Source organism: Thunnus thynnus, chromosome 22 (genome assembly GCF_963924715.1).
Source record: "Thunnus thynnus chromosome 22, fThuThy2.1, whole genome shotgun sequence".
Lineage (NCBI taxonomy): Eukaryota > Metazoa > Chordata > Actinopteri > Scombriformes > Scombridae > Thunnus > Thunnus thynnus.
This window is the reverse complement of record NC_089538.1, coordinates 22838399-22850015: the sequence shown is the minus strand read 5'-3', so window position 1 is coordinate 22850015 and position 11617 is coordinate 22838399. Positions and strand designations below refer to the sequence as shown.

Genomic DNA, 11617 nt, shown 5'->3' with positions numbered 1-11617 from the left:
CTGAACACTTGTAACATAACAGTCAACATGTCATCCAGTCCATAATGTTAACATGCTAAACTAAGATGGAGAACACAAACATTACACCTGCTAAACATCAGCATGTTAGTTTGATGACGTCAGCATTTAAAGCAACACAGTCACTAAATACAGTCTCACTGCATGGCTGTTGACGTTTGTTCAAGTATTGTTCGGTGTCTTTCTGAATCGTTTGTGTTATTGTGACCTTTTATTATTGATATTTATTTGTTTATTGATCATATTTTTTTTTAAAAAAGGAGGGAAACTGCTGATACATGATAACCGTGTATGTGTTTGTGTGTGAGGAGGAAGCCCTGATTGGATGTTGCCAAAGGCGGGGCAGCTGAAGGAGCTTATCTGGACTGCACACACACACACACACACACACACACATACACACACACAAACACACAACTGGATGTCAGTTATTTTTTGAACAAGTGAAGTCTTTAATGTAAAATTCACTAACTCTGCGTCTGTGTTCCCTCAACCTTATTTACAACAGTCAAACTCAAAAAACTAACATATAAACAATTATGAAGAATAAAATAAAGTTAAAAAAAAACATTGGGTAAAGGGATTGTCCAAGAAGCTTTTTACATTCAATAAAAACAAAATAACACAGAGGAGGAAGAAAAAGCAATAAATAAATAATGATCAAGTAATAATCAAGTAACATTAGTCAATGATTCTATGTTTTAAATATTGTTTGGGTCTTTGTTGCTTTTTTATATTGCAACTTGACAAGAGAGTTGTAATAGAGCTCAATATCCATTAGAAATAAGGTAAAGTTCATTTTTTATTGGTCCATTTCATTTTATGTATATGTTATCTGCCAAAAATTATAAATAGTTCAATTAAAAAAATTAACATTCTTGTTCATTGAGTTATTTTCAAAATATACTTAAAATGTCACTATTATAAAGTGTGAACATGTGACCAGTTTTTCTAGATAGAAAGTTGTGCATATCAATCCAACATATTTTGGAATACATACAATGGAAAATAAGTGAAAATGTGTGTCTTTGTTTAGACCAAAGAAATCACAATAATAGTAAACATTCAGTTTAAACCTTTACAGCAGTGGTTCTCAGTTTCTCATCACATTTGAGAAACTGAAAACAGCTACTTTTTTCCATTTTTGCTTAAAAAATGACTAAAACAATTATTCAATTATTAAAATAGTTGCTGTTTAATCTTCCATTGATTGACTAATCGATTAATCTTGCAGCTTTCGAAGAAATAAAGCAAAAATTAAAAGATCACAATTTTGTGAGTCCAAAATATGTTTGTTTGTTTGTTTTTTTCCTGTATTTGTTGGGGTCCCGACCCCAAAGTTGGGAAACACTGAACTTAACAGGATATATTCAATGAAAATTTTTAAATTAGACCTGTTTCATTTTATTGTTAATATAATATTTGTCTGATATTCTTCATGCCTTTTCCATTTCAGGTCACCATAAATAGAAAAGCTGAACATTTGTACTGAGGGAATATTATTCTCAACAAGGATATTCCGAGTTGGTTAATTACCACATGTATTTAATTTAGGACATCTAAAGCACTAACGAAGCTATTCTTTCTCCAATCTGATGAGTGACTTGTGCGCAGGTGGGCGTGTACGAGAGAAAAACGCTTCCCCGTTCCACCTGAGTGATCACGCATGCGCTGGATGGCTGGGGTTCCCACCTCTCTCTCTCTCTCTCTCTCTCTCTCTCTCTCTCTCTCTCTCTCTCTCTCTCTCTCTCTCTCTCTCTCTCTCTCTCTCTCTCTCACTCTCACTCACTCTCTCTCCCGCACCTCACGCACACACAGTGTCAGTGTGTCGGTCTGCTGCACAGCGCGCGCTGCCCTTTGGATGCCCACCGGAGTCAAACTGGATCAGTAAATCTTGTTTTGCCGTAAATTTTGCTCATTTTTTAAACGGGAGTTCTGCGGAGGATCGTCCCCGCCGCCGGAGACCTTTTCTCCGGTAAGTTTTGATGGAAAAATCAGCTCACACTTGTGTATCTTTGACTCCTGTTGGTTTCTCTGTGACAGTCTGTTCACTTCGGTGTTGATCAGATGAAGCGCAGTGAATTTACTCTGCAGGCTAACAGGCTCATTAACACAGCAACCAGACTGCATCCACATTCCAGCATTATCTTACAAAAAGCCTACAACCATCCTCTAAAACAGTCCTATGATAGTGGTTTATATTGTGGCGTTCAACCTCTACAATATATCGGCAATGTAGTAAGATCATACTGACTTTAAGGTGTGTATTCTTTTAAATTACGGTTAATAACGTCTCTATTTCCTCAATGTGAGTTTTTATTGGTCTCAGAACACGTGTGTTGCTGGTAAACTCTACTTAATAATTAATGTTTTTATTATATGGCTTTGTGATGCTTAGTTTCCTGGTGTATCACTCTTTGCTACCGTTTATGTCCCATAATATTCCTGTAGTGAGTTTCTTTGCAGCCCAACGACCATTGAAAGACATGAAATTTGTCTTTGTTGCTCTGGATGTTTTTTTGGTGTTTATCTCTATTATGTTCATAGTCATTTGCACTTTGTCCACGCCAAGTTTTTTCTGACTTTGTGGCACTTCATCTTCATTAATATTTCTATAATATTCTCACTATTTCAGGCACTTTTTATGTATTATTGTTGTAATCAGTATATTCATATGACTGAATGATATACTGATAGTGATATACTGTATAGTGGTACCCAGTTGCTATTTATAGAAGGGCAGTGGCGTCATCTTATGTGCTAACTATATAATATTCCAATATGTTATCTTCAGTATGTGGTGCTCAGTACAGCTTCAATAAAATGTCAGGAAATAGTGAAAAATGCCCATTTTAATCTCCCAGAGCCCAAATCAATGTATTCGAATAGCTTGTTTAGTCCAACCAACAGTCCAAAACACAAATATATATACTTTACCGTCCTGTATGGCAAAGAAAATGAACAAATCCGCACATTTGAGAAGCTGAGATAGGCATATTTCCTTAAAAATGAACAATTAATTTAGAGCTGCAACACCTTTTCCATTAACCAATTGGCAGAAAATGATCATTTTAGTCATTTTGAAGGAAGAATGTCAAACATTTACTAGTTGCAGCTTCTCAAATGTGGTGTTTTGAAGCTTCTCTGTGTCATAAATGATAATAAACTGAATATCTTTGGATTTTGGACTATTGATCAGACAAAACTGGACATTTGAAGACGTCACCATGGGTTCTAAGAAGTTATATCAGGCATTTTTGACAGTTTTCTGACAAATTAATGAATCAAGCAAATACTCTGTGTATAATGTAAATATTTGTTAGTTGCAGCCCTAAATTAACTGATCAAAATAGTTGCAGTATATGTTTCTGTTAATTTTTTAATCTTTTTAACTCCCATAACATCCTGATAGTGTGCTTATGGAGCTCCTCACTGACTCCTCCAAATGTCTGTTTTTCAAAGATTTTTTTTTGTCCTATTTGGCTTTATTAGACAGATTTCAGTGGAGAGAACAACCCACTCTCCAGAAGAAAACAGCAATTAGGTTGGAAGGGAAATATGGAGAGAACGAGGGGGGGTATGAAATGCAACAGAGATCCCCTGTTGGAATTGAAGTTTTTGTGATGATTAATGATATTTTTCTACTGTGGAGCCACAATAATACGATAAGTTTAGTTTCTCATCTATCATGTCTCTCCAGTGAAATTGCCAAAACCCAAATAAACTTTATTATTTCTAATCAGCAGCCAACAAAACCAACAAAAACACCATATTCAGTTTATAATGAACAGAAAAGCTGCAAATGTTACAGTTAGGTTATTCATATTTTAATCAATTCATTTTCTATCAGTCTACTAATCTGCATTGTATTCCTCTGAGCTCTGTGGGTCAACTGTATATAAGCTCTTTTCCATTTGCTTATAAGTGCAGCAGAAGTATTTAAAACACAAACTGCTGTATATTTGCAGAGACGATTAGATATTAGTATTCAGCAGGTTTTCAGGCCTCGGGGCGTCGCAACGTTCACTGCACATGACACAAGTCAACACAGATTATAACTCAAACCACCAACGTGAGAAACTAAACTAAACTGCTGTAAACAGTCACAATTTTATGTTGAGCTTAATGTAATGAAAACTTAAATTTTATAGACTTGAACTTGATGCTTCTATCAAGGGTGTGTGTTGCTCAAAGGCACTTCAGCTGGGAAATTCAGCTGCTGAGGAATTACCTGCAACCTTCTGTTCAAACTGCAGCATCTCTAACACCAGACTCCATTCAAAAATCAGTTTAATCCACACTAACAACTTCAATAGCTCAACATCATGATCTAATGAATTCAGCAAACTTGAAATCCACAAAGCTGCACTTATTTTCATAAATTGTCAAGTTTTATAGCAGATATAAGTGCATCATGTGAAAAATCTGACATCCAGGATTTATACTGTATCTGCTAGTAAAGTTGCTTTACATGCTCTCTAATTAAGAAACCTGGACAAGAATCCATGAACCATCCTGCAAGTTAATAAATCAATACTTTAAACAAACTTTTTTTGGTGATGAACTGGTTAATTATGAACCTGTACTGAAAGTCTTTTCTATCATTTCAACAGAATTGAACTCAATCTTTCTCAATTTTAAGATGAATTACATAGATAGCTTAGAATGTAGGTAAAATATAACATAGAATAGAATAAAAAACTGAGTATAGAGACTAAAGATTGAACAATAACGTTAACTCTAATATTTATTGAATCATTGTGCAGGTCGTAGAGGGAGACCTAGGTAGACTTAATAAATAGATCAAATAGCTATTTGTATGAAAACTGAGGAGGGACAGATTCATAACAGGAGACATGACTAGAAACCCTATTTTGACACCAAATACGCATCATGAAAAGTTGAAATCAGTTTCTGGATTCATTTTCCAGACAGTTTTCCCCTGGGAAGGAAGTTTATGATTGACTAAACAAGCATCAAAACATGAAGCATGCTAATTCACTTCCTGCTGCACATTATTCCTGTCAAACAACAATTCATCTTGACTTTTGGACTTCATGCTAATGTCACAAAATCTTATGAGAAAGCCTTGTTTGACTGCTTTCTACTGGAATAATGGAAGATATAGAGCTATATCTCTTTTATTCCTGGATAGTATGTGTCAAACAGGTGTGTGTGGTTGTGTCTCCTGCTGGTTCTCCCTCCAGGCCTCCCTGCAGACCGTGGCCAGGCCGCGGTGCTCCCTCAGCGGGTTGAGTGTTCTTCCCCGACCCCCCTGACCCGCCTGGAGCTCGAGTGATGACATTTTAGATACAGGTCGCTGTTGGGGAACTGCCTGTCTCCGTCGCCATGGTAACCCCAGAGTCGAGCGATGCGCAGCCAGCCATTTGCTTTGCCTGACTGTAAAACACAGCTGTAAACCTTAATCTCTCTCGCTTCCTTTGGTGAAGAAAGGACCCGTCAGTCGCTCAGTAGAGCCGTGAAAGAGATTTAAAGAGGATTTTTCTACTTTTTTAACACTTTTTTTTTTGGTACAACAGAGCCAAAAACTCGGCCAAAACTGATGTTTTTTAATGCTAATGTTGTTTAAAAAGCAGCTTTTCTGAGCCACATCAATGTGGGGGGTCCTTGGTTTCTCCTCCATCACATCAACAACACACACACACACATGTGTTTACTGTTGTTTGTCTGGTAAATAAGACAGAGGCCTTCTCCTCCTCGGGGAGTTTTACTGTGGTTTCCACGGTGACTGAAAGTGTGTGTGCGTCTAATCTGTTGTACCCAGCATCTGTGGGTCTGGATAGTTTCTGAAGAATTTGTGGATACACTCTGAGATAGTTTCTTTCACTGTTTCTTCAGTAATTGTTTTAGACATGAAAAAATTGATCTATTAGTTGATCATCAGAAAATTAATCAGCATTTTGATAATCGAAGAATTGTTTCAGTCATTTCTTCAGCAAAAATGCCAAAATTTCACCGTCAACTGTGACTTTGCTCTGGAGAACATAGACACTGCTTTCTTTTTAAAGGCAGAACACCAGACTGGATTTCAGTGCAGGCGAAGTTTATAGTTGCAATGATTAGTTGATTAATCGAACAGTTGCCAACTATTTTAATAATTGATTGATCATTTTGAGTCATTTTTAAAGAAAAAAAAGTATATTCTCTGTTTCCAGCTTCTCAAATGTGAATTTTTTCTGGTTTCTTCAGTCTTCTGTGACAGTAAACTGAATATCTCTGGGTTGGACAAAACAAGACATTTGAGGACGTCACCTTGGGCTTTAGAAAACATTTTTTACCATTTTCTAACATTTATGGACCAAAGAACAAATCGATGAATTGAGAGAATATTTAATAGATTAATCGATAATGAAAATAATCATCAGTTGCAGCTCTAGAGAACTGCACCTGTTTCCTCTTGTGAAGTAAGAGTGGGTAGTTTCTGCAAAATTTAAAGTAGTTTCAAGGTTGTGCCCGTGATTTCTTTTGGGTGGTTTCTTGCATATTTTCTGGAGATGTTCTGAATTATTTCTGGGCTACATTTTTGTAGAACTTGTGCTTCATTTCTGGAATAGTTCCTGTGTTGTTTCTGGATACTTTTTTAATCATTGCTACATGATGTCAGGGTAGTTTCTGGACATGTATGCTGTTTTCAGTTTCTGGATATTCAGTCTTGGCAGTGTGGTCTGCTGACCCGCTGCTGTAATCCTCAAACTGAGGCGTTAGGAGATCTGTCACTGCTGGAGAAAGTGCAGGAGATAATCTGTCAGAATGCTGAGCAGCAACCAGCCAGCTTGTAAACCTAAAGAAATTATAAGAAAAGGGGGGGAAAGGCTTTAAACCCTGCTGTGACTCATGTGTTGCTGTTTGGAGCAGTTTCTTCTCTGTCTAATTTAGCCCTCGGAGCTCCAGCAACAGCTTCATTACGATACTGTCAGGTTGCTAATCAGACGTTTCTGTGCTCACAAGGTGTAAATGATGTTCTAGTAATAACTGCTCACAGTTGTATCTTCCTTTTCTTTATCTGCTGGCTGTAAGTGAGGCCATTCAATTAGCTGTTTTAAAGGGGACATATTATGCTTTTTGTGATTATTTTTATACTGTTAAGTCAGATGTTAAACATGGTCAAAGTCCCAAAACTTGAGGTGAACGTATGTGTAAAAAATATGAAAAACTGCCTGCAAGTCAAAAGCCAGGGCTTCAACCTGCTCTTGACGCTTCATTTGCAAAGTTACCTCTACTTCCTCCTGATCAGGATGGGGGGCCTTAAAGAGAAGGAGCTGAAACAGCCTGTTTCAGAAAGAAGCTGAACTGAGGGGCTGCATAAAGAGCCAGTATAAGATAAATAAGGAGGTTTTTAAGCCCCAGAGACCCACAATATAAATATAGACCTGGAAATGTGCATAATATGTCCTCTTTAAGACTTTCCGTCTGTAAGCTCTTTCCTACTGTAGAGGATTTTATTTTTTTATTTTCTTTTAATAATCATGGCAGAACAGATATAGAAACCACCTGCAGAAACTCAAACTGCGTGGGTGGAAAACAGCCACAGCGATGGAGGATCTGTGCTGACGTTCGTCTCTGGCTGGAAACTATCTGAACTCAACCTCAGTGTCAACCACCGGGGATTAGAGACGAGGGTCTGGGTGTCTCGCTCGTCCAGCAAACTAGCACTTATTTTGTCCCGTCTCACCATGTTGGATCCAAAACTTTCCTTAATGTCACATTAAAATGCCAGAGATTTTCCGCCGAGTCACTGGAGAAACTCTAAAATTGATAGCTGCAGCATTTTGGAAAAAGCATTAACAGCATTAATGGTGCTGTCAGCAGTGGTGGCTTTTGTTTCTGTATTAGCATCTTTTCTACAGGTAAGGTATACAGGGACCCACTTCTGAGTCAACTTAATCCCTCTCTTGCAGGACATCGGTGTGATAATTTTATATTGAGGTGACTTCTCTGGTATATGTGGACTTGTAAAAGTGGTTTTGTCTGCATAAAGTCCTTCATCAGCCTCCTCACCCCGCTCACCTTCCTCTGTGTCCGAGACACACCTGCCGACTGCTGAGTCATTTGGAAACTTCTGCAGGTGGCAGAAGTTTCCCTTCCCATCCCTACCCTGCCCCGAAGGGATGTTTAGCTGTTTGGTTGGTTGTCAGTTGGTGCCTGATGATGTTGATCTTTTAATACTGGTCACAAATATGTAGTTTCATTTTTAAAAAAGGCTCAGTAATTTCCTAAAACAGCTAGGCACTATAGTTTTTAACAAATGTTACTCAAACAAGAGTAAATTGTTCATCTGTTGGGCACTATTTTCAGCATTTTTGCTCTTTCTGGCAGCAGGATGATGTGTGTGGGATTGAGTCAAAATAAACTACAGTGTGTGTGTTCATGGTGGTGAAGGAACACAATTTTTCCGACTTGTAAGATATCTTTCTCATTCTCCTAATAGTGATTATGAATTTATAAGTTTTATATTTTACTAAAAGCTCTGGAATATCAGTGTGCAAACAAAAATGTCTTTATATCAACCAAAGTTCATTTTAGGAGGTTAATTAAGTGCTTTTTTTGATCACGCACACTATTTTGTGTCCTCATAAACCAGCTCTGCCTTACCTTTAGCTCAAGGCTACACAACTTTTACAAGTTCATTTACTCAAGTACTGTACTTAAATACAGTTTTGAGATACTTGTACTTTACTTGAGTGTTTCCATGTGATGCTACTTTATACTTCCACTCCACTATATTTCAGAGGGAAATATTGCACTTTCTACTCCACTACATTTATTTGACAGCTTTAGTTACTTTTCAGATGAAGATTTGACACAATGGATAATATAACAAGCTTTTAAAATACAACACATTGTTAAAGATGAAACCAGTGGTTTCCAACCTTTTTGGCTTTTGACGTCTTACAAAAAGCAGTGTGTAGTCGGGGTCACATTTCACATGTCTATGAGTTGTTAACAGCTCCACCAAATAGTGATTTTTCCCTCTAAACTTCTCACATGCTTTCATTTCAATAAATGTTCAAATGATCCAATATTTCAGCAAAAATCAAAGATTAGAGAAAAAGTCCAAAAACTGAAAACAGATTTGTGTATCAGAACTTTGTTTTTTCTTCTTTCCTCTCCCATTAATCATCTCACGACCCCTCAGATTTATCTGCTGACCCTTTGGAGGGGCCCGACCCCTAGGTTGGGAACCACTGGACTAAACTAGCTAACTGTATATAAAGTAGTGTAAACTAGCTCCACCTCCAGCTGCTACAACAGTAACATGCTGCTCTAACACTGATGCTTCACTATTAATAATCTAATGATTTACTTTTTTCACAATTGCCTTAAAAGCTTTCATCTTCCATGAGATACATGTCAAGAAAGTTGGAAAACCTCTGGTTGTTCCGGATAATCTTTGTTTCATTAATCAGCTGTCATGTAATAATAACTTGTCACACAGCATGAGTCACTGCGGGTGGCAGAGCGTTAGTCATCATCATCAGCCTCATATAGGTGTGTTTGAGTGTGTATGTGTGTTTGAGTGTGTGTAAGCAGATGTTTGATTAGTAAAAGATTTGAATGCTGTGATATCTTTGTGTGTTGTGTGTGTGTGTTGTGTGTGTGTCCTCCCTTGAGAGGTCAAATTCATTTGTAGTGTAAATATTTGTCAGTGTATTATTTCTCAAACAGGTTTGTGGTGACTTTTTTGTGTGTGTGTACACTTTCACTGGCGGCCATATTAGCTTCGCAGTCCAGCTCTATGAATGTTGCTATAGCAACCAGTGATTCCCATAACCATATGCCACGGTTATATTGTACAAAAGTTACTATAATCCCAGTTTGCCGAGTCACACTTTGTGTTGTAAATGCATGGAACAAGCTTCCAGAGAATGTAGTTCAGCTCCTTTTAAAATAGACTGGATAAATTCTGGCCAACAAAGAATATTTTTTATAATTATAAAGTTTATTTGTGATTATTTGCAGAGTTATTGTTATTTTAAACAAGTACAGTGTTTCCTTTAGGTTGAGTGGTTTGGTCTGGTGGGTGGGTTGGGTAGGGGGTGATTAGCAGCCGCACATTTCTCCGTTCTCTAGTTCTCTGTTTAACGTTGCAGGTTAGGCTAACCCATTGTTGCTAACTTTGGAGCTAACCCTTTCACTTTTCCAGCAGTTGGGGAAACAACAGACGTGACTTTTCATGGCCTTGACCATAGACTGTATATAAATGTATATACAGTCTATGGTCTTGACAATCTGCAGCGTTTATTAACTGACACGCTGTAGTCTGTACTGTACATTTACTACCAGACTGACAACTTACCGCTAACCTTTTCCACTGCTCCGCTCGCATTCACTATCACTTTTCTGACGCTCGCTCTCTTGCTTAACCACTCACTCACTTATCACTGCCCTATTCCTTAAAAGGAGTTATGCTACCTGGAGTTTTCCAGGCAACAACACAGACATTGACTCACGTTTCCAAACAGCGCTGCTCAGAGGCTCCCAAAGGCTATTGATTTGCAAATGAATGGATGTTTGGCATTATTTTTGGCATTTAAAAAAATATTGTTTGGCCTTGCAGGGGTTCTCGTTGGCCTGGTGGCCCGCCAGGCCTGTACTATTATAGAGGAAACACTGAAGTATATTGAGTCTGGTGTGGAGGATTTGTATCTTGTTCCAGAACAGTTTCAATAAATTCCAATAAAATTTCAATAAATTATATAAGACATCTTTGTCAATATCCAAGTAGTAATTATGACCTTGAGATTTTTGTTTTACTGAAAGCTCTGACATGAAGCAAACAAATAATGACATATTATATCAGCCAAAGTTCATTGTTAAAAGTAACTAAACCTGAATTTAATGCTGTTTGATTTCTGTCCATAAAACCAGCTCTGCCAACTTTAGCTCAAGGCCACATAACTTTACATTTGTTAACAGGGGCAGGACATTGACTCTTAACAAATTTAAATTTCGCACTGAATAATAGTTAGTCAAAGACCTGCCCCTTCTCCTTGCTAGCCTCTGTTAGCTAGCCAACTAGCTAGCTAACCCAACCTTCTAACACAGTGAGTGTGTTTACATGCGCACTAGTATCCTGGATATTATCGGGTTTTTGGAGTAACCTGGTTATGTTTTGCAGCTGATTCATCACCAGCCAAGTTTGCAAGTAACTTTACAATGTTACACGTCACAGTTAATGTTTACCCACATTTGGGGGATTGTCAGGTATTAATTTTAACCCCTGTTCATGTTCCATGTAAACACCATATCCCGAATATGATCAAAACAGGGATACTAGTTCGCATATAAACGCATTTACTGGGCATCAATGTGATGAAGTACTTTGATTTTGAAGGTACTTATTTTGCAGTTGGCCAGAAACAGAAATTAATCTCCTATTGATGTATCCATAAACAGTTTCTCAAGTAATTTTCCAGATATCACAATCTATTGGCATCACTGTGTTAAATTACATGTACTGCCGATAGAGGATTTTATCCATATAGAGTTGCGAAATGTGAGGGGGCGCTAGTTCTGGAAGTGCTTTTCCCCATTCTGTATTCCCATTTCAAATATTTCTTTAAATGATTTCCTCGAT

At 37.6% G+C, this 11617-nt stretch overlaps 1 protein-coding gene across 1 annotated transcript in view; it reads left to right on the top strand.

The window, feature by feature from the left end:
• The first annotated feature begins 1799 nt into the window (after positions 1–1799).
• LOC137174986 (FH2 domain-containing protein 1-like) overlaps positions 1800–11617 on the top strand; it is a 32798-nt gene continuing 22980 nt past the window's right edge. The window contains exon 1 of the mRNA XM_067580574.1: positions 1800–1993. The gene's annotated coding sequence lies outside the window, so the exon portion shown is untranslated. The remainder of the gene's footprint in view (positions 1994–11617) is intronic.